Source organism: Accipiter gentilis, unplaced genomic scaffold, assembly GCF_929443795.1.
Source record: "Accipiter gentilis unplaced genomic scaffold, bAccGen1.1, whole genome shotgun sequence".
NCBI classification, from domain to species: Eukaryota; Metazoa; Chordata; class Aves; order Accipitriformes; family Accipitridae; genus Astur; species Astur gentilis.
In genome coordinates this window covers 236,006-261,908 of record NW_026060784.1, presented here as the reverse complement: position 1 = coordinate 261,908, position 25,903 = coordinate 236,006, and the positions used below count along the sequence as shown (strand labels likewise).

Genomic DNA, 25,903 nt, shown 5'->3' with positions numbered 1-25,903 from the left:
GGGGCAGGTGAATAGCCCATGGGTGGCACAGCTGATGCTCCAGCCCACTGGGGGACTGTTCCTCCCCTGGCTCTGTGCCTGGCTAGCACTGACGCCGTCTCGAGCTGGCATACCGCACTAGGAACGGCAGCAGCTCCCAGTAGGAGCTGGGGAAATGGCCGCGCTCACCATGCTGACATCCCCACTCCCACCCGTGTCTCCCCTCCAGGTGCTGAACGTCGTGTGGGCCATCTACAGAAGCCGGCCCTCCGTCAGGGCGGTGGTAGCCCGCAAAAGCCTGGACAGGGCCCTGGTGGTGCTTGTGCGCAAACACCCCAGGGAGTTGGTGGCCAGCCTGCTGCAGTGCTCCCCGACGTGCACCCGGTAAGGGGACCACCAGCCTTTGGGGGCTGCTCTCACACTAGGAGAGGGGCCCCAAGACCCTCCCGAGGGATTTCAGCCCGGCCATCCTCTGGGGTGTCCCTGCTGACAGAGCCCCGTGTCCCTGCAGTGTCGCCAGGGCCATGTGGAGGGCGATGATGTCTGACCTCCGGGCTGCGGACAAGGTGCTGAGGGAGCTGCTCAGCTTGCTGGTGAACCAGTCACTGCGCAAGACCTCCGCCTCCACCAAGGACAACCCGCGCATCCTCTCCCTGGCTGTGAGTTGCTGGACGAAGCCTTGCTGACCTCCGGGGCTGATCTCAGCTGTCCGGGGCCCCTGCTCCCCTTCCCTGCCCGCCCCAAGGCTTGACCTCCCCAGGGGTGAGGGGACATCTCAGCGTCCGGGTGTCTTCTGCAGGCAACCAGGGCGATAAGCGAGATCCTCCTGCAGCCTGTCTGCCTGTGGCAGGTGGAGGCAATTTTCCCCCAGCTTTTCCTGGCGCTGCTTTTCCAAGCGTCATTCACCACGGAGCTGACGCTGCAGGAAGTGCACATCTTCTGGACGGAGCACCGACAGGATCAGCTCACTCCCGTCAGGTGCTCCATCCCTTTCCTCTCATCCCTGCCAACCACCCGGAGCCAAGCCAGGGTGGGAGCTAAGCATTTCTCCTTGTGCAGGTCTGCGGTGCAGTCCCTGAAAGTGCTGCTCTGCAGCATGGGCTTTGAGAGCCAGGTACTGGCCATCGAGGCGCAGGGTGGCTGGGACACCCTGCTCAGCTCCCAGACCCACCTCATGGGAGTGCGCATTATCGCCAGGTGAGAGCCCCTTCTCCCTGCTCCTTGGGGACAGGGTACCCCATGCCACCCCCTCCCTTGGGGCTGATGGCAGTGGGGTCCCCATTACTTGGAGAAAGTGGTACAGACTGGCGATGTCCAGGCTGGTGCAAACCCCCAAAAGATGTGCCTGCCTGGCTCAGGCCTGACAGTGCCTCCTTCCCCGTCAGGGAGATGATGAAGATGCCAAGGCGCCTGCGCTCCGCCATCTTCTGCCATCTGGTAGAGCTCCTCCGGACAGAGGACCCCACCTGGCAGATGGTCGCTATGGTCTTCTTCATTGAGGTGAGCCTGATGGCACCACTCCAAGCTCCCCCCGATGCTCGGTTCTCCCATGCCCACCACTGTGGGGAAAGCTGGGGCAGTGGGTGGGCTCTGGTTGGTACCATGGAGGAGCAGATGAGCAAGCAATGTGCTGTGGTGTGGGGCACGGGGACTCTCTGCAATCCCTGCTGCCTCTCTCTGTCTGGGCTTGGTCTTGCCCTGCGTCCTTGTCCTGAGCTGATGGTTGGAGCCAGCACCACACCTCAGCAGCTCCCACTGCCTGTGTTTCAGATGCTGGACTTTACCAACATCAGTGAAGAGCTGGTCCGTGCCCTGGAAATCTTCCCCATTTATCTGCAGAGCCAGTGCCTGGGGATGCCCAGCCTGGTGCTCAGGGCCATCCTCAGGCTCACCGAGAGGCCTGACACAGTGAGTAGGGGGCAGCCGGGACAGCAGCCCAGGGTGGAACAGTGGGTAACGTGGCAGCTCAGGCTTTCCTGGGCATTGTGGGCTGTGCTGGCTGCTGCCAGCTCTCCTGCCTCCCCGGCCCTCTGCCCCATGGCTGTGCCATGCCAAGGAGAGAAGCAGCAGTGCTGACGGGAACGGGCTCCCACTGCCAGCACGTCCCAGCAGGGATGCTGGCGGCAGAGCAACCGGCCTGAGCGTGGGGTCTGCAGGGCCTGGCCGTGAGGTGTTGAGCCCCAGGGTGAAACACAGCAGCCATGGCAGGGGCTGCTGGCAGCTTGGGCAGCTTTCCAGGCAGCGCCAGTCACCCACCAGCCTATCCAGGGGGGTCTGGTGGAGAAGGGGGCAGCCGAAGGGCTGGCAAGGAGCCAGTGCTGTCTGTCCTCCCCCTCTGTGCCCTGCTCTTCCCATGGGCATGCTGGTGAGCCCTGTCTGCCGGGACCTTGCCCTCGTAACCTGCACTGCCTGCAGAGAACCCAGTGGGGAGGCCGGTGTTCGTGGAGAGGGTTTTCACCCCTGTGATCGGTGGCTCCTTTACAAAAAGGAGGTGGCATGTCTCACACAGGAAAGGAAAGCCCTTATCCTGCTGCCGTACGTTCTGGACCAGCTGCTGGATGATGACAGTGATGCCAGCGCCGCGGCCCTGCCCGTGCTTGGCAACATGCTCTGGCTGCTGGAGGGGAAGAGACTCAGCCTCACTGCCCTGGCACTGGCTGAAAAGCTCCTGCTGCTTTTCAACAGCGTAAGGCTGGGGGAGAGCCCCATGTCCCCCTTCCTGGGCACCTCCATTCACGCCTCCCACTGCAGCCCCTGTGCTCTGCAGGGGGATGCTTTGCCCTGCAGTCCCCAGACCCCATTGCTGCCCTTGGTGGCTCCGTGCTGTGTCACAAACCCCCCACCAAGGACTCACTCCGGCTCGGCCTCCCTGCCGCAGCGGGGGACAGTGGTGGCAGGATGGCAGCAGGCGTGCTGAGCCCCACCAATGCACACCCTGCTCTGGCAGCATCCTCCAGCCTTCTGCAGGGCCTCCCTCTCTGGCCCTCAGCCCCGGAGACGCCAGTCTCCCTGGGCAGACCATCTGCATGCCGCAGCTCGCTGCCTTTTGCAGCAGGGCTGCCTGCAGCCATTTTGGGGATGTCTGTCTCCATGTCAGCCCCTTGCTTGCCATGGGCTTGTGGCTGAGGTCCTCCTCCCCTCTTCCCCCAGGAGCTGGACACGGTGCGGGAGCTCTCCATCCATCTCTTCCAAATTGCAACGGGGCTCGTGGTGGGTGCTGAAAAGAAGAAGATGAAGAAGGTGGTGTGGGACAGCCTGCTGCCGCTGCTCTTTCACCTGCATGACCAGGACGAGAGTGTGGCCAAGGTGGGATTCCCAACCTGACTGGTCCTTTGGGGAGCGCAATGCTGACACTGCACTGTGAGGTCTAGCTTGTTGAGTCCCTAGGAACAGGCAGAGCCCCCCTCCCTGCCCACTGCTGCCTTTTTCCTCCTGCTGCCTGGTGGATGGGGAGGTGGGTCCCTTTCCCACCCAGCTCCCTCCACACAGCACCTGGCATGGGTCCCTGCAGCCCCAGAGACTGGACTACGGCTCCGCAGCAGCCTGGGGCCACCAAAGCTGAAACGCTGAAGCCCCGACAGGCTTCCAGCCAGAGAGGGTGGCTGCCCTCCTCTTCCCCTGGGGTGCTGAACCTGCTGGCAGCATCAGTCCCCAGCTGGTGCGTCTTCCCTGCATGGGCCAGGACAGGCTCTGAGCCCCACCAGGAGGGAGGACACAGGGTCCTGTGCCCCCCATGGTGGTGGTAGCATCTGTGCTGCTCACCAGGCCTCCCAGGAAGCCCTCCGCAGCGCTGGCCAGTTCCTGAAGTGGAGGCAGCTGGTGCGACTGGCCGAGACGGCGCAGGCATGGAGGATCTGCGAGTGCTTAGTAAGCATAGCCCGAACACCCCTGGGATCTGCCCTGGGTAAGCCCTGCCCGTGCCCAGCAGAGGGGACCAAGGGCAGTGTCCCCACAGCTGCATGCACCCTCCTGGAACAGGCTCTGCTCCAGGCTGTCCTCACCTCCGGGGTCCCAAAGGGGACCCCGCCACCAGGATGGCACCCTAGCATTGCCTGGGAGCCCTCTGCTCCCTCCGAACCCCAATGCGGAGAGCGGAGAGCTGGGAATGTCCTGCTGGGGAGAAGAAGGGTGGTCCTTGGTGGAGGGATGGCCCAACGGGGGGGCCATCTCTGTGCCAACTCTGCACCCTTCTCTCCAGCTGGCCAGGAAGAGGAGCAGGGCCACGTACTACCTGTGGAAGAGCCAGACCTACCTGCGGAGCCCGCAGGAGTCCCTGCGGCTGGAGGCTGTCAGGTTCATCGGTGAGCCCCTAGCCCCAGGGTCCCTTTCTCTCCCAGGGTCCCTGTGTCCCAGTGCAGGACCTGTGGGGCACCCCTTCACTCTCTCCCACTCCTGCCTGCACAGGTAGGGCTGGCAGGAGGCTCATCCATCCCCCTCCCCGATGCTGCACCCTGGGGTCAGCCCTCCCCAGGGAACTGCGTGGCCAGACAGGCTGGCTGGTGGGTCCCTGATGGCCAGTGGGTCCCTGACATGCTGTGTCCCCCCAGGACTCCTTGGACGGGATGTGGATGAGCATGAGAACGAGCACAAGTACATCAGAGAGAGTGAGTGAGGGCAGCGGGGAGGAGGAAGGACCTTGGCATGGAGCTCCCCCCCCCAGCCTGGGCAAGGGGGGCTCTGCTCCCAGCACATCTGTGGGAAGAGGGGCGTTTCGGGAGGGGCGTATTCCTAACCAGCAGCTTCCAGCTGAGCCATCTGCCCCCTGGTTCCCTCCTGGCCCTGGGAATCATGAGGTGCAATGTGCCCTGCCTGGAAGGGATATGGGGCTGTCACCTCACCTCTGCTGCTTTGTCCCCACAGTCCTTCAAGGCCCAAGCAAAGACACCAGCCCCTTGGTCTCCTCCCTGGCAACTCAGACACTCCTCATCCTGGGACGAGGAAGGCTGAAGTCGAGGTTTAACCTACCACGGCCGAGTTTACAGATGACGAGGGCACGGATGAGGTCACACTCAGTCCCCAGCGAGGACTCTGCTCAGGCAGAGACAACGCTGGAGCCCCAGCCCTAGGATGCTCTGCAGGCTGGGGTATCTCCTCTTCCTGAGGTCTAACAGGAAAGGAGACACCTCAGCTGGAGGAGGACCCGGCAGCCTCCGGAGAGTGGCAGGACAGCCACTCTTTCCAGTGCTCTAGGACAACGCCTGTCCACGCGCTTCATCTTTGCCACAAAGCACCAGCTGCTCTGCTGGGCTGTTGAAACAGAGGGAAGGAGAAGGCCACGCCAAAGCTGAAGCCAAAGTTGAAACTGAAGCCTTCCTTCCCCTCTGCGGGGCCACGCCGGGGCGAATCCCTTTTTCTGCCTCCCACCGTCCAAGGATCCTGTGCTGCTTTGGGCTGACGTGGCCGAGCTCGGGAGCTACAAAGCCACCAATGCTCTGACTCCAGCAGCATCCTCCCCTCCACGTCCCCAGCAGGAAGGGCAGCTCTGCCTCCTGCCCGCACCCCAAGCTGCGCAGCCACTCCTGCCTGGGGATGTCAGAAGTCACAAGAGCCAGCAGGCCCGGGGGAGTTGTGGTAGCAGAGGGCCCTGCTTGCCACAGCACTTTGCCATCTCCTTCTCCAGGTTCGGGCACCAGGATGTCATCACGGGGCTGGACAGCCTGAGCCGGGAGTGCTGTGTGACGGCAGGGGGCCGGGACGGTACCGTGCGGCTCTGGAAGATCCCGGAGGAGTCGCAGCTTGTGTTTTACGGGCACCAGTAGGTCTGGGGCGGGAGAGGGGGCTGCAGGCAGGGGGGTCAGGCTGGGGCAGCGGCGTGCAGGTGCCAAGCATCACTAGGAGCCTGCCGGCACTGTGGGGATGCTGATGCCCCGGTGAGCCCTTGTCTCCTAAATAGGATCCCAAAGCATGCTCATAACTGATGGCAGTTGCCCCTTCTCTTCACAGGGGCTCCATCGATTGTATCCAGCTCATCAGTGAGGAGCACATGGTGTCAGGCGCCGATGACGGGTGAGCACAGGGCCGGGGTGGTGCCTGGGGTGCGCAGGCGGTGCCCCCCTCGGCCCCCTCGCCCCTTCCCTCCCTGGCAGGTCCCTAGCCCTGTGGGGGCTAACGAAAAAGAAGCCGCTGGCACTGGCCCGGCAGGCACATGGCATGCAGGATGCCCAGGGCCTGCAGCAGCCATACTGGATCTCAGCAGTGGCCGCCCTGCGCAACAGGGACCTCCTGGCTACAGGTGTGTGGCAGCTGCTTTGGAGTGGGGGTGTGGAGAGGGGGGCGTCCTGCTCCCTTACCTGGGTGGGAGTGCATGGCAGTCTTCTCTCTCTGCCCCAGGCTCCCACAGCGCCAGCGTGAAGCTCTGGAAGTGCGGTGAGGGATTTCGGAAGCTGGAGCCCCTCTGGGACATCCCGTTGGTATGGATGGGGAGGTGGGGGATTGGAGCTGGGCTTGGGGCATCTCTGGGCAGGGGCTCCCCTCCCTGGGCGGCAGGAGGAGGCTGCCAGAGCCCCTCACCCTGCCCTGTCCCCTCCAGGTGGGTTTTGTGAACAGCCTCAAGTTCTCTGCAGCCGGTGACTTCCTGGTGGCTGGCCTTGGACAGGAGCACCGGTACTGTCCCCCCTCCCTGGTGCTGCCCAGGGGCACAGCCCCCCCCGCTCCTCCAAGGGCTCGGCGGAGGGTAGCCCCCATCTCTCTCATCTGCAGGCTTGGCCGGTGGTGGAGAGTCAAAGAGGCCAAGAACAGCGTCTGCATCGTCCCTCTGAAGCGGAGGGCTGCAGCCCCCAGTCCCGAAGCCCCCGACAGCTCCTAGCCCCTGGCCCCAGAGGCGCTGGAGCCAGGTCACCAAACCCCTGTCCCTGGAGCTGCGCCCCGAGTCCTTTGTGCAACCATCTTCCTGGAGCCGGCAGGACGTGAGCAGGGGGTGTCGCATGGCCCCCTGATCCTGCTGGCCCCCCTGTCATGATGTGGCTCTGCCCTCTGCGAGGGTCTGCCCCTTTCCCTCAGGTTCAGCCTGACCTGAGCTCTGGAAGAGTCTTATTTAGAAAAAAAACACAAACCAAACCCACTTTATTTACATGAATTACAAAATAAAATAATCACACTTTTGCTCACACTAAAAATCTACTCTTAAAAACTCGGTTGGGCTCAGCACAGCAAGGAGCCACGGCAAGGTCGTTGCTAGCAGAGCCTTGTGCTCTTAACACAGCGTTCCATTTTTATAGCTCTCATTTTTATAGCTTAAACCATGATAGAGACAGAGTCACAGCAGCACAGAATGGATGCTGAAAGAGACCTCTAGAGGTCATCCAGCCCACCTCGGCTGCTCGAGCAGGGCCAGCTGCAGCAGGCTGTGATTCTGCTTCTCGAAGGTTCTATTGGCTGCGTTGCTCCCAGGTTGTGGAGCTCGCATGGGAAATGGGCAATGAAGAGGGATGAAGTTTTCAGGCACTTTCTGGCCGGTGCAGTGATTTTTTTTTTTTTTTTTCCTTCTGATTTTTTCTTCTCCCTTCCTGGTCTTGCGGCTGCCCAAGGTGCAGCCAGACAAGCGGAGGAGGGTCCCTGCCTGGCCTGCAGCTCCCTCCCTCGCCATTCTTGGGGTGATTTGGGGTGATTTTGCTGTGTCAGTGAGGCAAAGCTGGGCTCTCCGGGTCTGAGTGCGCTGGGACCCGAGGAAGGCCGTGATGGTCTTGAGGCTTTGAAGGGCTGTGCACTGAGCCCTGTCCCCGCTGGAGGGGACGCTGGTGGTGTTCAAGACGAAGGCCTTGCAGGCCATGCGTGTCCGTGTCCCCCCCGGCCCCCAAGGTCTGTCGTTGTCGCAGGGGCTCTGTGCTGCTTTCTGCGTGGGGCCGTGTCCGTGAGTCCTGCAGGGACCTGTCTGTCCTGGCTTCCCCACCAAAGGGCTGCTGCCCCTGGGGAAGGGGAGAGGGGAGTTGTTCCCGTTCCCGTCCCCCCCCACCATCGCCTGCCCCGCTGGTGGTGACTGGGCCATGGGGGTGGCTCGGTTCCCCTCGTGGCTTGCTGGCTCGGATTTGGGGCTCAGTGGGGCTTTTGCATCTCTTGGGGGCTGTTTCTTGGTGCCCCCTGTGCTCCCTCCCCCTCCCACATAGGCACCGAGCGGTTCTGGAGAAACAGCTTTTAATTGAAAAGACAAGAGAAAATGTCCCATCAAAGCTGGTCTAACCCCTCCCTAGACCCCCCCGCCCACCCCCCCTGCCATATACCCCACCCCTCCTCTCCCACCCCCCCCACTCCCCCCATCTCCATCCCTCTCACCCCTGTCTAATCCCCCCCACACACACACACCCTCACGTTGGCTGCCAGAGCCCTGCGCTTGCTGGGTGCCATTGGCAAGGAGCTCTGCGCCTGCCTCTTCCTCAGCTTGCCTGCCGTGGCAGGTGGGGATGGTGGCAGGTCCATCCCCGCATCCTGCCACGGCTCCTGGGGTTCCATCCCGCCACCGTTGACTATTTTGAGGCTCAGCATGGCGTCGCTGAGCTCGGGGATGCAGTAGTCGGGGGTGAGCATCTCCTCAGGCAGCGAGAGCGAGCTGAAGTCGCGGTCGGGGGTGTCTGTGCTGGTGCCACCAGCGTCCTCGGGCACGGAGGCTCTGCTGGGAGCATCCTGGCTGACCCCCACTCCATCCAGGGAGAAACCGAAGAGCCTTAGGGCCTCTTCCAGGAGCATCTCCTCAGACACTGCAAGGTCGCCTGCAGTGTCCCCAAGGGCTTGGTTGTTGGTGGCAGCGCAGGGGCTGGTGTGGACATCGCCGCCCGGGGGTGCCCCCACAGGGGTGGCCGTGCTGGGGATGTTGATCTGTGCCAGCTGCCCCTCGCTGTGCTGGTAGCCAGGGATGGACACTGGCAGCTCCAGAGGGTCTGGGGCCACCCCACTCCTCTGATTTTTGTAGGGTGCGAGGTATCGTGGTTGGCCCTGGGGGGCCCCGCAGCCCCCGGGACCCCACAGGGCAGCACCCGGCAGAGAAGCGGCGCCTTGGCCAAGCGTGGCGGTGGCCGGTGGAGGCAGGTCGGTGGTTGTCCACTGGATGCGGAAGACCCGGGGGTCGAAGAGGCAGCCACATGGAGCCCTCTGCAGACCTGTGTGGGTGAGGGGGAGCCGTGCTGGGCCAGGGGGACTGTCCAGGGGCACCCGCCGAGCTGGCCCCGATGGCCGACATCCCCCAGCTCTGGGCTAGGGGCGTGGGGAGCTTGTGGCCGGGGCAATCCGCACGGGCTGAGCCGCTGTGCCGGTGGGACGGGGTTGCAAATCGGGGAGGAGACTCGCATCTAGGAGGTGAAAGGGGAGAGGTGGCCCCAAATATTTGGGGAATTCTCTGCAGATGGGCTTTACTGGGCACGCGCCGCCCAGGCGAGGGCAAGGATGCTCACCGGGGCTTGCTGAACCCCCATGCGAAAAGTGCCGGGGGAACGGGTGTGATGGGGATGGCAAAGGTGCCAGAGCAGACTGGGGTGCCATACCTGCTGGTGGTGCCTGGGGGGCCTGGGCTGCAGGGAAGGGCTGCTCCCGTGCGAGCAGGCGGCACAGGTTGGCCGAGCCTGAGAGAATGAGACAGGAGCGATGGCCAGCGATCACCTCTGCTCTTGCCCCCCAAGAGCGTCCCTGGGCTGCAGGGGTTGGGGTCAGTCCCTGCCTCGAGGGTAGAAGGTTTTGCAGAGCACGAATGGCTGGAAAAGCTGGGGCGCTGGGGGGCCCCAGGGCCCAGGCAGTGGGAGCTGCGTTGGTGGCCGCGCCATGGTCCCTTCTGGCTGTTGGCTGCCAAGGACTCTTTGGCGTCTCCCCAGAAGGAATGCGGGGGCTCCCTGTGTTCCGCCCCACCCCCAAGAGCCTCCCCAGCTCCTCCTGGGGAGGGAAAGGGTTAAGGGAGGCTGGGGTGCCCCCCGGGTCCTACAGGCGGCGGCTCTCGGGGTCTGCAGGTGCAAATGCTCTTGGCTTTCAACAGTATTTTTCCGGTGGGGGAAGAAGAACAAGTTGATTCAGCCGAGCCAAGCGGGGACCAAGCTGCAGCCGCAGCCTCCTTGCGCCAGATGGCAAATGTGTTTGTGACCGTTGCCCACGCTTCTGTTCGCTGCGTTGACCGGAGCGAGGCAGAAATAGGAAAAAGGACGTCGAGGGCGCGAAGGAAGGTCACGCGGTGTCGTTCGGTGGCACGCTTTCCCCCAGCCCTCGCTCCAGTAGTGCTGTCGGGTCTTTCAGTCTCCTGCTGGGAAAAGCAGCAGCTCTGGATCCCCCTGGGAGGGGGCGACCCTTTCCCTGGGTGCGTGACACCCCGGAGGAGACCGTACCCGCCGCCGCGTGCTCCCAGAAAAGGACTGGATTCTGCCCAACGTCCGGTGTCGGGGCGCTGGGGCTGTTTGCGCTCTACGGGATCCCAGGGATGGGGTTAGTACATCCCCTCCTCGTGCTTGGAGGATTCGGCGCTAGCAAGGACACCCCAAGGGTACCAAGGACACAGGCCTCTCGCTCCCGCTGTGTGAACAGTGGGTGGCCTGGGGGAGTCGGGACAACTGCCGTGAACCGGAGGCCAAAGATCTCTCCTGGCCTGTATCCTGGTAATCAAAGAGATTGCGCTCTGTTCGTGAGGCACCTCTGGCTGCAAGATTGTGCAAGGCCATGTGCTGCGTAACTTGTGGCAGGGACCGATGCTGGGGGCGTGAAGGCAAGCGCGCTTCTAAAAGCATAAAACTCCGTTTCATTTCAGAGCGCAGCTGAGCCACCCCGCTCCTCAAGACTCTGCCATCTGCACCGACCGCTGTGGCTGGGACCGGGCAGTGCTGCACATCCCAAAGGCCACCAAGTCACACCCGTGTCCCTGCTGCTTTGCCGGGAGCTTCTGCGATGCGAGCGATGTTCTGGGGGCTGATCTCTTGGACTGCAGCTACCCCGTCCCTGACTGGTAGCTGGCCAGGAGGGTTGTGTCCCAGATGGAATTCCACCTCTCTGACGAGAACCTGGCCAAGGATGCTTTCGTCCTGAAACATGTCCAGAAGAACAAGATGGGCTTCGTCAGCATCAAACTGCTGCCGTCCTTGAAGAAGGTAGGCAGCGCGTTGCGTTGGCCAGCCGAGGTGGGAAGTGGCCTCCACGTGGAAGACGCCTGGGTGTCTGGGTGTGCTCTGGCTGTCTGCCATGGCCAAAACACTGCTGTGTTATCAACAGCTTTCTAGCTACCAGTACAGAGCACAGCACTACGAGGGCTGCTGTGGGGTAAAGGAACTCCAACTCAGCCAGATCCAATACAGAAGGAAAGTGGAGGAACAACAGAGGGAGCAGCCCAGGGACACAGAGCCCCAGGTCTCATCTGGCCGCTCCTGTGACCATATAGTGTATTCAAAATCAAATACCTGAAGTGCTCCCTTAGATGCAGTTTACAGCCAGGGGACAAAAAGGTGGCAGTTCTGCATTTTGCAGCTCCCAGGCTGATGGCAGAGCCAAAGCAAAAAAAACAAACCCAAAACCAAACCAACCAAGAGAGGTAAAACTGGAGCGCAGGGAGCAAATGCTTTTCTTTCACCTTAGGCCAACTGCTCGGACGCTCTCTATGCTGCCCTGCCACAGAGGGCATCCCTCTCGTACCAGTAAGAGACATAAGAGTGAATTAAAATCAGGACCCTAAACCACACCAAAAACCTGGTCGTGATGAAGAAGAAAGTGGAGAATGCATCAAATATAACAGAAAATTTATTTTGGACATTCCCAGTTTACATTTGAAAAAAAGAGAAAAAAAAAAGAGGAGGAATTAGGTATTAAAAGAAGAGCACTGAATGATAAAGCAGTAGCAGTCCCTCTACCACTACAAACCCACACCCCCACACGCACGTACGCACACAGACTGAACACCACCAAACTCCCCTTGACTGTGACGTTCCCCTCAGCTTGCTGGTCTAGAGATACTGAATGCCTGAAGCACACCAAGGATAACTGAAAACATCTGCATGGCTTTAATGGGAATCCTCCAACTGAAACAAAGCGCCTTCTCCCTCTGTCTGCGTTGGCACATCCCCGAGTCACGCTCTCACTCCTCTCCTTCAAAGTCAAGATTCCTAAACGTGAAAAGCGGGAGTGGGGAAAGGCGAAGGGAAGAGAAAAAGAGGGAGAGCATCATCAGTGGAAGACCTGCCAGCTGCTGCTGATGTTGCCCTGTTTGGGGGACCACCCCAGCAGAGAGGAGCTGGTTTGCATGCCACGGTCCTCCCTGCCTGTTCCCAGGGACAGGCCGTTTGCTCAGCTTTGCCGGCCAAAGCGTGGGAAAAGCGTAGGCGTGCGCCGTCGCTTGCAGAGGAGCACGGTCACGTTCACATGCAATCCTTTACCTTTTTCCTCCCTGGATTCAAAGGGTTTCTGTCTTCAAAGTGAGAGCCTTCCATATGGTCGTTTGTGACATTTCATCCAGGATAACAATCTTCAGAAGGATCAGTCCTGCAATAAATATTTTACATAGCAATCCGTGATTATGGGAACTGATGCCACCAAGGGCATTAGCATCAGCAAGAGGAACAGCGGAGCCCCGAGAATCAAAGCTCCGCATAAGTGTGGGAGGTTTTGCTGGATGAGGAGTTTTGGGAGGCAAGCCGGGGAGCTGCAGAGCAACAGCTCTGTGCAAAGGCTCTTGCTGGGGCTTAGCCCCGGTCCGGGTTCCTAAGCCACTGCTGGTACAGATCACGCCTGCAGCTCCTCATGTGTAAGTATGAGGATCTCCAGCTACCGTAAAGGCACTGATGAGGCAAGGTTTGGGGGTCAAACGCGAGTGCTGCAGCCACTCTGCTTGGGGTCAGAGCCCTGCAATCACCTCCTGCAGCCCTGCCCCTGCCCAGCTCCCTCCACACAGCCCCTGGCATGGGTCCCTGCAGCCCCAGAGACTGGACTACGGCTCCGCAGCAGCCTGGGGCCACCAAAGCTGAAACGCTGAAGCCCCGACAGGCTTCCAGCCAGAGACGGTGGCTGCCCTCCTCTTCCCCTGGGGTGCTGAACCTGCTGGCGGCATCAGTCCCCAGCTGGTGCGTCTTGCGTACATCTTTCTCAATTAAATGTACAGTGGATGTCTTCTCGTTCAGCTAGTCTGGAGCTTAAAAAGCAGCTTAAAAATACTGGACAGGGTAATTTTTGGTGGACATGGCCAGAGCCTGCATGTTCTTGAGAGAAACTTTGGAAGAAGACCTAAGCCTTAAGGCACTGCCCTGAGGGGGTCTCCTTCCATGACGCAAATGCTGCTCTGGAGCATGGCGAGCTCTGTCCCAGCAGTGCCCAGTGCCTTTCCCTGCCTGCTGTCACAGGATGGCCACACGGGAGAACTGTGGCCAAGCTGCTGGAGCACTCCGGCCTTACAACACCAGAAGGGCTCAGGAGGAGAGTGTGGCGGTGGAAAGAGCAGCTCTGGACACAGCAGGCGCTGGGGCTCCCTGGCAGTGCTGCTGTTCCGGGACTCTGCACACAAGCACTGCCCCTGCAGTTCCAGAAGTGGACTCGGAGAAAGGATTGTGGACAAACAGGTCGCTGCAGGATCCTTTGGGGCGGCTCCTCCTTCACACAGGCTCTGGGTCACACTAGATCGGTAGATACTGAATTAGAAATGGGATGGATAATGACATTTCTTTGTGGACAACATGATTCCAAGGAAGAAAACCTGAAAACACAAAACAAACCGACTACCAACCACAGGTAGTCATACTCGGGCCACGCTCGGAGCTGGGCACCCCAGGGGTAGATGGTGGCTGAAGAAACCCTCAGGCACAGGGAAGGGGAGGCAGTCCATGCCGACCAGCATGCTAGGAGGCAGCAGGCAGTGCTCAACAGCCCACCCCTCGCCTCCGTCTCGGAAAACACCCCACTGGACTCTGCTTAGTCCAACCTGGCCCCGCAGCACTCGACGAAAGGCAGAGCAACAGCAGAGCTGGCCAGGAAGCAGGGGGCTGCGGCTGGACCCCCCAACCCCTCTACTACTTGCTCTCTCTAGTTTCTGCAGTTGCAGAAGCAGTAGCAAGAAGTTACACCAACCCACTGCAGTAGCAGAAGCGGAGGCGACTCCACATGAACCACTTCTTTGCTTAGACCTAACAAGTAAAACCACAGGAGACGTTAATTCCTGCAATGGAACGTCTTGCTCAAAGTTACTAACCGTACACAATTTCAACGCAGAGCTGCTCCTCTTTAAGGAGACTGATCATGCATCCCTCACCCCCTCCAGCTGGACCTCCAAGCCACACACACAGCAACCAGCTAAGAAAGCAGACAGAAAACAGCAAAGTTTGCAGGAAGTCTGGCATCAAGGAGCCTCCCTCACCTTCAAGTCCAAGGTATTTTCTGGCTCTGGTCATCTTGTGTTCAGCACAATCACAATTAAATACATTCAGTATTGGGTTTAGGGTCTTAGGGGGATGTATTGTGGCAGAAGCAAGAGAAAACAATGCATTTGTTACTGGGGTTTGTTTTAGTTTAGGCATTTACTTACCTGGGGTTTGTCGATAACCCTGAGGATCTTGCAAAGCTAGCACCGATTGCTTTGCTTTTCAGTAAAAACAAAAATGAGAAAGAAGGCCACATGCAGCTTTTCTCTCCTTCAGGTATTCCAGAAAGAACTTGCCCTACTACCAGCTCCATCTGGCAAATGAATAAAAACCTCTGTCCCCAGATGATCAGTGATAAGACACTATGCCAGGAAGCGATGTGATGATGCAATTGCTAACAGCTAAGAAGCACTGCTTCTAGCACTGACTCTTGGTGACCTGCGCTGGACCAGATTCAGACAGGACTGCTAGAGCCAACAGCAGCTGCAAAGTTATAACCGCAGATGTTTCCCAGAGCATAGAAAAGCCTGCTGGAGGGATTCACCCTAAAGGACAGGAACCACGCTTGGCAATACTGTCTCTAGCTTGGGTTGTTTCCTTCTGAGTATTGTAGGGAGAGGAGTCTTTATGCATGAGGAACTTGCCTTTCAATCACTTTGACAGAAGACTTGCTCCATAAACAAAGGAAAACACTTCAGTTGAACTGGTGCAGTTTGAACTTTATTTAAAACAGCTGTAATCTAATCTGCATAGTGCTGGGGCAGCATCCAACCTCTGCAATAGCCAGGGAAACTCCAGAACAGCAACATCTCTCTGCACGCGGCCAAGCGCTGAGTCAGGGTACATTAAAATAAAGCGTGTAATCTGACCCATGCTGGATCAAGTCCAGGAAACTAGTAACCTGACTTCTTCCTAAACTTCTTCTTAACACCCTAAGAGTGAGGGGGGGGGAAAACAACAACAACAACAACAAAGCACAATTAGAAGGTAATTCTGCAAAGCAAGAGTTAAAAAAAATAAATCCATGTACAGGCATATACTTTGATATCAATTAGCTAGGTTAGTTTGAGACCAGCTGCAGAAATGCATGTGCTGACTAGAGGTTAAGGGCACAACAGCCTTTAACAGGTCAAGTGGAAGAATTTGTTTAAAAGCATGGTAATATTACAGGCTTGTAGACCATTACAAAACACTTTTCATAGTTGCTTTGCCGTTTATCTTATCACCTACTTCAGCTTTAATTCCTTCAAATTAACGATGGAGTTTTATTTACACAAGTGCTGAAGTTGTATACCTACTGTAACTAGTACACAGACTTGACAGTATTGAAAGACCATGGTTTTAACCCAGGTCACAAAACCAAGGTAACCATTTTATAAACTCAGGGTGTAGCTCTGCTAAAAGCCACTTAAGTAACATAGGTTCTCTCTCTTAATTTTAACCTGTGAGTAAACGTAAGCCTTGCACTCTTAAGTTTTGGGGGTTTTTTCGAGGGGAGAAGGAGGAGTAAGACCTCTCAAACCCACTAAGGCACATTTTCTAAGAGATGAATTGCACTTGAAGCAAGCTGGAAACCAGAGGTAATAAGGAAAAAAGGTAAGTATACGGTCATGGTCATGCTTTCTCCACAAGTTTGGAACACCAGCAGTAGGGGGAATGCTGGAGAATGAAGACCGTGCAAGGTAGCTACATGCCCCTTCGGTCTTGTCACTAGGGTTTGAGGTGGATGCTTAAAATGATCAGAGCTCAGAATTGCGGTTTAAGCCAAGCAACTAATTTTAAAAGAAGTCAGGGGTATCTGTTGTCCGCACAGCAAAATGGGACTTCAGCTGTCAGCGCAGTTTGCAAGCTGCACTATTCAGAGGGTGTTAATTCAAAACCTGGAAATACTAGAAGCAGGAAAGCAGTGTTCCTAGTCTCCTCAAATCTACTCTACCATGACATCATCATTTTGTAGAACATACTTTTTCTGGCACTGCCCTGCCCACCTTACATTTGGTTTACTTGTTTGGGGTTTTTAAGCAGATCCCACGTGCATTAAAAAAAATTAATAATAATTAAAAAAAAATCTTTTTGGAAGACAGTATTTTACAGTACATACGAAAATTCTCTGGAAAAACATACAACTTCATTTACAAAAACACCAAGTTATAAAGAAGTTACAATAGAGAGATAGCACAACATTTGTTTCACGGGATCAGAATTTCTCCCCACCCCTCAAAAAACCCTCATGCACTTAACTGGGTAAGCAGTGTTACCAGTTTACAGAACCGGAACTTCAGACTACTACAAGTTTTCACGTAACCACGTAGAACAGCTTTCAGGGTTTATCTGAAAACACTCTCTGCATGCCAATTCCTTTCAAGACTCTCCCTTGCAGGTGGGTAGCAGTGCCACAACAGCCTTGGCTATTGCAATGTTTAAGTACATCTTCAGCTGTGTGTTCTGAGTTTAGCTTTCCTACCCAGCGACAACAAAAAAAGCCCTCAAGTCTCATGCTGGAGCAGTCTCAAGACAAAAATCAGATACAACGGCATGGGACACGTCTATCATCTCCATACCTTGGTAGCATCCTCTGCTGCGTTGTCTTCAATACCACAATTATTTATGGGCCTCCATGGGAGGCAATACTTGTGTAGCGCGTGGCCGTGTTAGGCAGGGGACAGCTGCTAGCTGAGGAAGCTGAGCACCATTCTGATAGATGCCCAGGAGTGTATGTGCCAACCGGGAAAATAGTTTAGGAGAAGAACAATATATGCACATGCACTAGGAAAGCACAAATGAATACAAGCACGTTCAGACACACTTGACACCACAACGTGGTTGCAGTAACTAGTTAACCTGTTTACCTACATTCTGAATCCAAGTCACAGGGCAGCTTGGTTTTTGTGGCTTTTTCCAAAGCTGTTTCAGCTAGTGACAGTCAAGACTTTTAAAAAGACTAATAGGGATAACTCTTACAAGAACATATTTGGGAAATGAAGGCTGAAAGAAGTTAAACTAAAAAGCATATTTTTGTTTACATCAATAAACGCGTAGAGTACTGATGTGAGGTAGTCTAGGCACTAGCAGAGTCCATTCAGCTTTTCAGTTAGCCCACTGAGTAAAACCCCTTCCTAATTACATTGTCTGTAGATCTGCTGCTGACATCTTCTGGACTGCCGCCACCTTTGAATGCTGAATCCTGGCCAGTTAACTAGAAGAACAGAATACACAGACTCAAAATAATTGCTATACTGAAGTTACCTTCATATTTGAGTACAGCTTCCAGTCAACACATTAACTGTGTTAGTGGCCATTCTTAAAACAACATTTAGACAACACTACCCTTACCGCACAGGAATCTCAAGCCTCGCAAGTCGTACTACCCAAACCTTGAAATCTGTACCTGAAGTATTCAATAGTAGGTAACAGTTCTGCAAGCTGATTCTTTACAAGTGTCAAAATGGAGTTTTTTCTAGTTGTGCTTTGCCTCAAATCAGAGGTCAAGCCACACAAACAGCTGTTTAAGGAGAGTTATGTATAGCAAGAAAACAAATCAAGCATTAATCAAAAGCTCCCACAAAACCCAGATTTAACAAGCAACTCCACACGGTCGTTTCAGCAGTGGACAACCTGTTGAGTAGGCTGCTGATTTCTAAAGCAGCAAAACTATCAAGAGGCATTCGAAAATCATCTGCCAGAACAAGATTAGCTCATACGTCTACATTTATAACATTCATGTCCTCTTCCTTTTGAGATTTGGGTTTTTTCTGAATGAAGAACTGCTTCCAGTTCATTGAGCAATGGGTCAGTGCAGTAATATACAAGTACAGTAGTATTTAGAGAGCCTGCCACCAGACCAAAACCAATCACTAGTGCCAGATCTCAGGGAAAAAAAAATTGTTTAATAGCTATACAGTACGTTCAAGACAATTTCTCACACCTACATCCTAGTAAAACTAGCGTTATGCTTAAATTTAGATTCCTGAATCCATTGGGGATGTATATATGCATTTCTTCTCAGTTATGTCGTGCATTGTACATCAAGAATTAATTCTACTTCAAACCCTCCCTGGCCTAGTCCCCCTTCCTTACCTTTTCTCCGTCTGCTAGTGTTTTGGGGCGTTCTTCTGATGGAGGTGAATGAGGTCCTTCAGTGGTCACTGAATAAGGTCGTTTAGGTGCACTGTTCTTAGGATCTGTAATTCCAGTCCCACTTAATTCATGCTGTCCTTGGACAAAACGCCCTCCTGGTTGAGAAACTGTGTTACGTCCTGGAATGGTGCTACCAACTGGAGGTCCCAATGTTCTTATTGCAACTGTAGCCTCCACTTCTGTAAGAGACACCGCGCTTCTAGAGTTCAGCCATGAAATTAAAGACTGCATTCCACCCACCACGTCAATACATACTTGAATCAGTAACAGGAATGGAGAGTCCCTTAGACACTGATGGCTCAGCTACACGAGGTAGCTTCTCTCTCTTGTTAGCACCGTTAGATTTCTGGTACGCAGCATTTCTGTAAGAGTCAGATGCTAGAGTTATAAAAAGCTCGTTTGTAAAATATTATACATTTCCTTTCCAGAAAGCCCATGCTGTCGACAAATGTCTGTCTTCTTAGCTCATTGTCACAGCTCTACCAAACAACAAACTCCCAGGCAATCTAGCACGAGATCTTCATTTTGACCGCTGAACTTCAGACCGCAAATTTAAACTTCAGCGTTTTCTTTAGTCAGTCTCTATGTACTTGCACTGTCTTCCAGCTTAGTACCTCCAGCACTCTGTACTGCTTTCCATGAATGGATCTGCTCTACCCATACGGGCATCCCATTTTATTTTAGTTTTAATGCCACTCCTCCAGTACCAAATGGTCTGAACACAGCAGGCATTACACATTTGGTACTCTTGGGCTATTACTCTCAAGATTACATATTCCTCCTGGGCTGAAGTAGCTTATGAACAAGCAGACCTCCCAGGAAGTGACACACACTTTTACTGCCCGAGTTCTCATACTGCTGCACCAAGGCAGCAGCAGCTCTAGTGTTGCTGTGATCAAGATCAGCACTTCGTTAGAACATCATACTGCTTGGCATTAACCATACTTTTTGTTAGAAAGAACAAAATTACCTACATGGAAAACACTCCGGCTTCAAGTTACACACTAACCCAAGGAGATCTACATTCAAGACCAAATAATTCCTCCGGTATCCACTTCTCCTTTCTTCCGACATGTCTTCATGGATATTAAATTCATTTTTTCAAGGATTTCTTTAACCTGCCTCCCCCCACGTGCCCAAAGGAGATGACAGCTTTGTTCCTGAAGCCATTAGAGCCCTCCACGTGCTTATGAACAACACAGATTCAAACAAGAAATCCCAGACCTCATTCCCATCGCGAGTCAGTTAAAAAGCAGCTTCTTCACAGCTTGAAGGTTATGGTGCTAACCTTTCTCTCTCGGCTGGAGAGGTGTCCGCTTTAGCAATCTTATGTGATGAAGAGGAATTATCCGGTGTTCTGGAGCCCGTGTCTCTGGAACTGTCCAAACAGCTTCCATCTGAAGAAGTCCTTTTGCGCTGAAGCCCACCAGCATTTTGACTAGTACCTGGCACGCTTTGCTGAAACAACAACATCAAAATAATGAAGTCTTCAAGTAATTATTAAAGGAAAAAAAAAACATTGCCAGAAGAGCCCAATTTTTATTATACCTTCTTTCTTTTCTGTAAGGTTTCTGCAGGCAAAAAATGGTGGAGGTGCTTTCTCTTCACATGAGCTGCCTCAATCTTCACACCTTCCTTTAGCACATTGAGGTGGTTAGCCTGGCTGTAAACTAACAGGAAATTTAGTGTTGTAGCTTAGTGGGAATGTTTGCATTGGGTATTTGTCAAAGTTGTTGACATGATTTACATTTGCCACAACATTCAAACACAGTGCCACTGGATGTAACGTACAAGACAAGCATCGGTTCGGGTAACAGTGCAAGTCTGAGGAAGTCACCCCACCTGGCCTGAAACTCAGACAAGCGTTTTGATGCCTTTTTTCTGTGCTTGTCTCATATCCCAAAGCATGAGCTAAAAAGAAGGTCCGCTTTTACTGCATTTACTCATGTTGTCTGAGCAACACAACACACAGCTCATGCTGGTACCATGGAGAAATGTTTGTTTGCACTGATGAAGAGTTTAAAGGAGTCCACTGCTTAGAACTTTTTGTCCAAACACACTCGTCACTCCCGAAGAGTAACCCGATTTCCTTAGTTTGTCGTTATGATAGCAAGGCATAAGCCTCACAGCACACATACACTTCTGAAAGGCACAAGAGCAGTCAGCTTGGGAAGAAGTAAACAGACTTTGGAACCAAAGACCTGTACTTTCAAATGACTGCTCACCCCCAAGCCCCTTTATTCTAGCATTATCTAACAACGCTTGCGATATGACTTTATTTCTGCATCTATCAAAAGGAATAAAGGAAGATGAACAAGGAGCTTGACGTGCAAGACTGCATGTCATTACAATGTGACCACTCACTGCCTTTCAAAGTTCTGGGATGGTATCGTACAGAAACTGTTATTTTGGAAACAATACTGTCAGCAGGCATTCACAACTTCTTTTAGAGCCTGATACAGTTAATTCCCACTTCCAAAGTTCAGTAACTGACAACTGCTTTTGACAAGTGTAGCTACACCCAGTAAACGGGCATCTCTCTCCTGGCTTCACACCTGACTGTCCACTTCAGGAATCGCAGTTCCTTTCTGATCGTTCACTATGATCTGCAGAACTGTTATTTCACATATTGGATATGGTACATAGGGCTGTAGTACACACTTCTGTTTCAAGGTGGACTTACATTGCCAAAGTGTCAAAATAGTATGTTTCTAAGGCTAATCTTCTACGTGTCACGCTCTACAGAAATAGCTAATAGCTAATACCAGAAGGAAGCACAATTCACTTTGTGAAGCAACTTGCACTAGAATTAAAAATTGAAACCCTACGAGACTAGAGCAAAATAGAGGCTTACCTGTATCCTTGAATGACTGTATAACGCATGTTAAATCAACGTTAACACGTTCTGCATTCTCCACTTTCCTAAACATGATTCCAAGAAACCACATTGACACATATCCACTCCTAAAAAGACAGAGTCACAAATCTATCATTTATGCACAGATGCCAGTTATTTGGGCGCTAGTATCTACTCTCAAGAAGGGATTAAGCAAAACAGTTTAGCTGTACGCAGCAGCTAAAGATTGGAGTCAGCCCATACTCAAGTTCTCCGAGAACTCCTCCCTCAAGTTCTCCCTTCTTTAAAAAGATTCTACATGCTCAGAACCTTGCCTGCCAGACCTCGTACCTACAAAACAGTAGGTATGTAACTGAACATCTCTCACAGGTAAGCTGAGGTGAAGGAATATAAACGAGGTACAATACATCGGCCAAACTCTAGTTCAGAAAAGTAATGAAACTCACTGTTTACAAAGTTCTCGGCTGCCAGGGAAAGACTGTGGCTTTACATGTGCAATAGATATAAATTCATTCCTCTCCAAGTTTCCAACCAGCACACGAATTTTAGATTCCACAAGGCCAATCCTGATAAGAACAAGAGACATTTACTCGTTTTTGACTGTATCCAGCACAGTAGTTATCTGCCTTCTTATAATACAATGCTAATACAAAAAATGCTAACCAGTCAGTAAGTAGTAAGACTCATTCAGCTCAGCAGATACTAGATATTTATATCACACACACTGGAGTTGGAGATGTTTTCAGGGACATTGGAGCTTCAAAGTTTCCAAAGACAGAGGCAGTAAGTAAGTTTAACTTGTACTCTTAACAGGTCAGACACAACACTTCAACATATAACCTATGATGAAAATGTCAACAAGAAGCAGATTCCCAGCACCTCTGGCTGCATTTTGAAGTGCAGCAAAGCTCCTTTTAACCCCAAAGATCAAGGAGAACAACCGTTTAGAAAAGGCTCAAGCACAACTCTTCCATTACACCTGAGTAAAGATGCTATTCTTCTTGCAGACTGATCTGTGAAAAGAGTTTACCCTCTTCCAGCCAAACTGAAAAATATCGTTCCTTTAATAAACAAACGATCCAGTCAACACGGTCTCATCAGAGACTTACCCAAGAAATGTATCATGACCACAAAGGCTATTCTTTTAAATGAAGTACTGGCATTTTACCCTTCTACCTAAAACACTGCTACCCTTGAAAGCAGTCAGAACTCTGTACGTTCTTCACAAGTATCTTATGTTGATGAACAACAGAGATGTGCCATCTATTCCCAAATCCATTCAAGAGTTGGTGAACTAAACTTGTTCTTATAGCAAACGGAAGCAAGTTTGTCTTCTGCTTTTCATTTTCCCAGATGCAAAACTAAGCCCCGTTTGCTGCCATTTCTGTCACTGCAAAAACGTCAGCTTTTACTGCAGCCAGAACTTTCCTCATCTTTATTGTGAGATACAATAAGCCTTCTCCACTTAAAACATCTCACATTAAAAACTATTTGGCTCTAAGCCCTCTGCCCAGAACTCCTTGTTGTATACCTAACTGCGACTGACATCAAGCTGTAGCTGACACGATTTTTAAGTGAACAAATTAACAAGTTCAGGTAAGAGGTATTACCTACTAGAGCTGTTTTTAAACAGGAAATAAGGTGTCTTTCAGAGGTAGCTCAAGAATTCAATCATTTGCCTTAGACCGCAAGCCGAACCCTGAAGTATAACCAAGGTGCCCTCAGAACAGGGGTCTGGTACACACAGCTATTTTCCTTGCTTACTTGAGCAAGGCAGGCAAAGCACTCGTTTCTTCAGAAAAAGAACACCACACACATTACAGTACCTTAATTCCTCACCGTTTCCCCTTATTTCAAGACTCACAGTTAGTCACCCCATTCACACAGGTTCAACAAGTTATTACTGGCATGTCTCCCTTGAGACAGTGACAAATACCACGTCAGCAGCAGTCATTTTCTCTAACCACAGTTGAAGTGGTTCTCACATTACCTTTCACAAAGTAGATCAGCACTCCTGCAATTTACCTATCCACTACCAAGCATGCCGAGATGATAATTTCCAGCACTAAACACAAGATGCCTGAGCACACTACTAGATTAAAACTTAGTAAACACTATTTATCAGCATTCAGGTACTCTGTGCAGACGGTCAGGTTTCACCCCGATTAAACAGCCTTGTTTCACTTCACTGGAGAAAAGTAGGCTCTGGAACAGGCGGACTACATTACCAGAGCAACTTAGCATTGAGTGCAATCTAGTCCTAAATTAAATATTGCATCCAGTAAAAAAGCTATGAAACCAAGCCTTCTAAGGCTCTACAACAGTCGTCTTCAAAGTGTCGGAGGGGGATGTACCCCAGGGGGTGCACAAGACAATCCACTGGGTCCGGGAAGAAAAGATTAGAACTTCAGTAATGTGTACGTAACTTGTAAAGAAGTAGACATAGACCGCAACTATGTGTTCAAAAATTACTTTTTTTTTTTTTGTTTTGCTCACAGGAGTGCACAAAAGTTTGAAGACCACTGCTCTATAAGTCAGTAAAAGATCAAGCTCTCCAGTGTCCACTACACATCTGATGACATCAAGTAATCCCCATTTACTTCAGTCTCTGCAACAAGGAACATCTTCCTAACTGAAGTAGCCTTGGGTAAGTAGTCTCCTTAGACTCCTAAGGAGTCTGCTTCTCCAGATGGCACAGAGCATACGCACGCTAACCCTCTTTGTTCCTTCTCATCATGACTTAGGTCTTTAGCTTAACTTCTTAAACAGCAAGATAACTTACGCTAACTGCCCTTCACAAGAAAGCTTTTAGTTTTGCTGAGGAACTGTCTACTTACCTCCCTACTGTATTCCATGCCGAGCTGCACAGTCAAATACTTTAGTTTTGTGAACTGTATTAACCAAATGAAGCGCAACACTGAATTGAGCGTCAATGATGTATTGAACCCACACTCAAAGCAAGACTTACCACTCTAAGTGATGCTCTTTAGTAGAGGCACTAGCAGTCAGCACAATATAATGTCTAGAAGAAAAGAAAAAGTAACATTCTAGCTCAGGACTTGATATTCCTTCAAATGAAACCAAAACTGCCTTAAATGTATAGAAAATGACTTCCAGACAAGACACATTATATCCTGCAGGCAGCACAGTATTAACTGAAGAAAAACTGATTACATCCTTCAGAATCGTGTTCTGCTGCATTCTAAGTATTAGAGCTGATTCTTTTGTTAATAAAAACAGTGTCAGTGGCAAAACACAAACAGTTTTTCTATCTTCCCTATACTTATCCTTACCAAAATTCCTATGACTACCTCCAGCTTCTGAAAAACAAACATATCAATGCCATCTTGTATTTCGACTGCAAGCTAAAAGTCACTATGCTAACCAGTATGGCAATCATTTCAAGTTCAGGTAACAGATTTCATACATACTTGTATTTCTGAAAAAAGTCCAGTGGTTCAAAGAGCTTTGACCAGTCTGATTTTCCTTGGAGAATCTCATTCGTAACTGCAAGACCTACAATTAAGGTTGAAAACCTTACTACCATTTTGTTTTTAAGACTAGCAGAGCGTGATAGAAACTTTACAAGAGAAAGGTTTTGAACAGTAGTTGACAGATCAAAAAGCAGGAATTCCCTTGACACAATACACGCCTACTACAACAGTTCATTGTAAAACTGCTCCCTTGTTGCCTGCAACAGGTAGACTTCCCAGAGAACTCTTCTGCCTAAAAGGGCACAACACCGCACGGAATATAACCAAGTCAGGTAATGTGGTTTCATATTGCAAGAATGACACCTTTTAAGCAGTTAATAAGCATGGAAAGAACTTTACCATGTCTGAACTCCTCCACCATTACCGCTCGCGTTGATGTAGATACGTTGTATGTAGAGTTCTGCTGCGGATAGGCTGGGGTGATGATAGGCATTACGTGGTATCGGTCTGATGGGTTCACCTGTGATGTTAAAACAATTGTGCTCAGCACCAGCAGCTTAGCTTAGAAGAAAGGTTCAAGGCTTCCAAATTCCATGTCTACATACCCTGGGGTCCCATACTGGTAAATTAAGATTGCTCTCTTCCTGTTGTTTCAGCAATACAGGTCTTGGCCACTCCCTAAACAAGAAAAGCCAGGAACTGACTCTGCCATGTAATTCAGGGTAGGACTGAATGGTGTTGGTCTAAATCTTATATAAAGAACCACCTCAGAAAGTGTTACTGCTTTACGCAAATCAAAATAGTCATCAATAGCTCTTACCATTCTGAAAAAACCAAGAAGAACTTGTTCACCAGAGTAGAAGCCAAAGCGTTTGGATAGAGTTGACACGTTCTCGCTACTAGCACAGCACAGGAAACCCCACCAAGAAATCCCAGCACGTTGGAGTAAATGCCACGTCCTACAATGCAGACATTGTCGTTGCCCTGTAGTCTTCCCATGCCCAAGCACAGTCCTTCAAATTTACAGCACCACCTTCACAATCTATAGAATACCTAGCACCCTTCAGCCTCCAAGTCAGTTATTTTTGCAGTGCAACGAGGCCAAAACTGTTGGTCCTTACAGCGATGCGAAAAAGAATCGTTACCACACCACTTCCCAAAATACCGCTACTCTGAAATTTGCCTGCACTGCTACAGCTACT

General features: G+C 52.2%; 2 long non-coding RNA genes across 2 annotated transcripts; one reads left to right on the top strand and one right to left on the bottom strand.

Moving 5' to 3' along the window:
* The first annotated feature begins 6,310 nt into the window (after window positions 1-6,310).
* On the top strand, window positions 6,311-6,749 carry LOC126036679 (uncharacterized). The gene is made up of 3 exons (XR_007505223.1): window positions 6,311-6,389; window positions 6,509-6,582; window positions 6,679-6,749. It is a non-coding gene; the product is annotated as an uncharacterized LOC126036679 (long non-coding RNA).
* Window positions 6,750-24,741: 17,992 nt separating this feature from the next.
* Window positions 24,742-25,622, bottom strand: LOC126036677 (uncharacterized). The gene is made up of 4 exons (XR_007505221.1): window positions 25,522-25,622; window positions 25,307-25,379; window positions 25,101-25,221; window positions 24,742-24,783 (listed from the first exon to the last, which is right to left on the bottom strand). It is a non-coding gene; the product is annotated as an uncharacterized LOC126036677 (long non-coding RNA).
* Window positions 25,623-25,903: the final 281 nt, after the last annotated feature.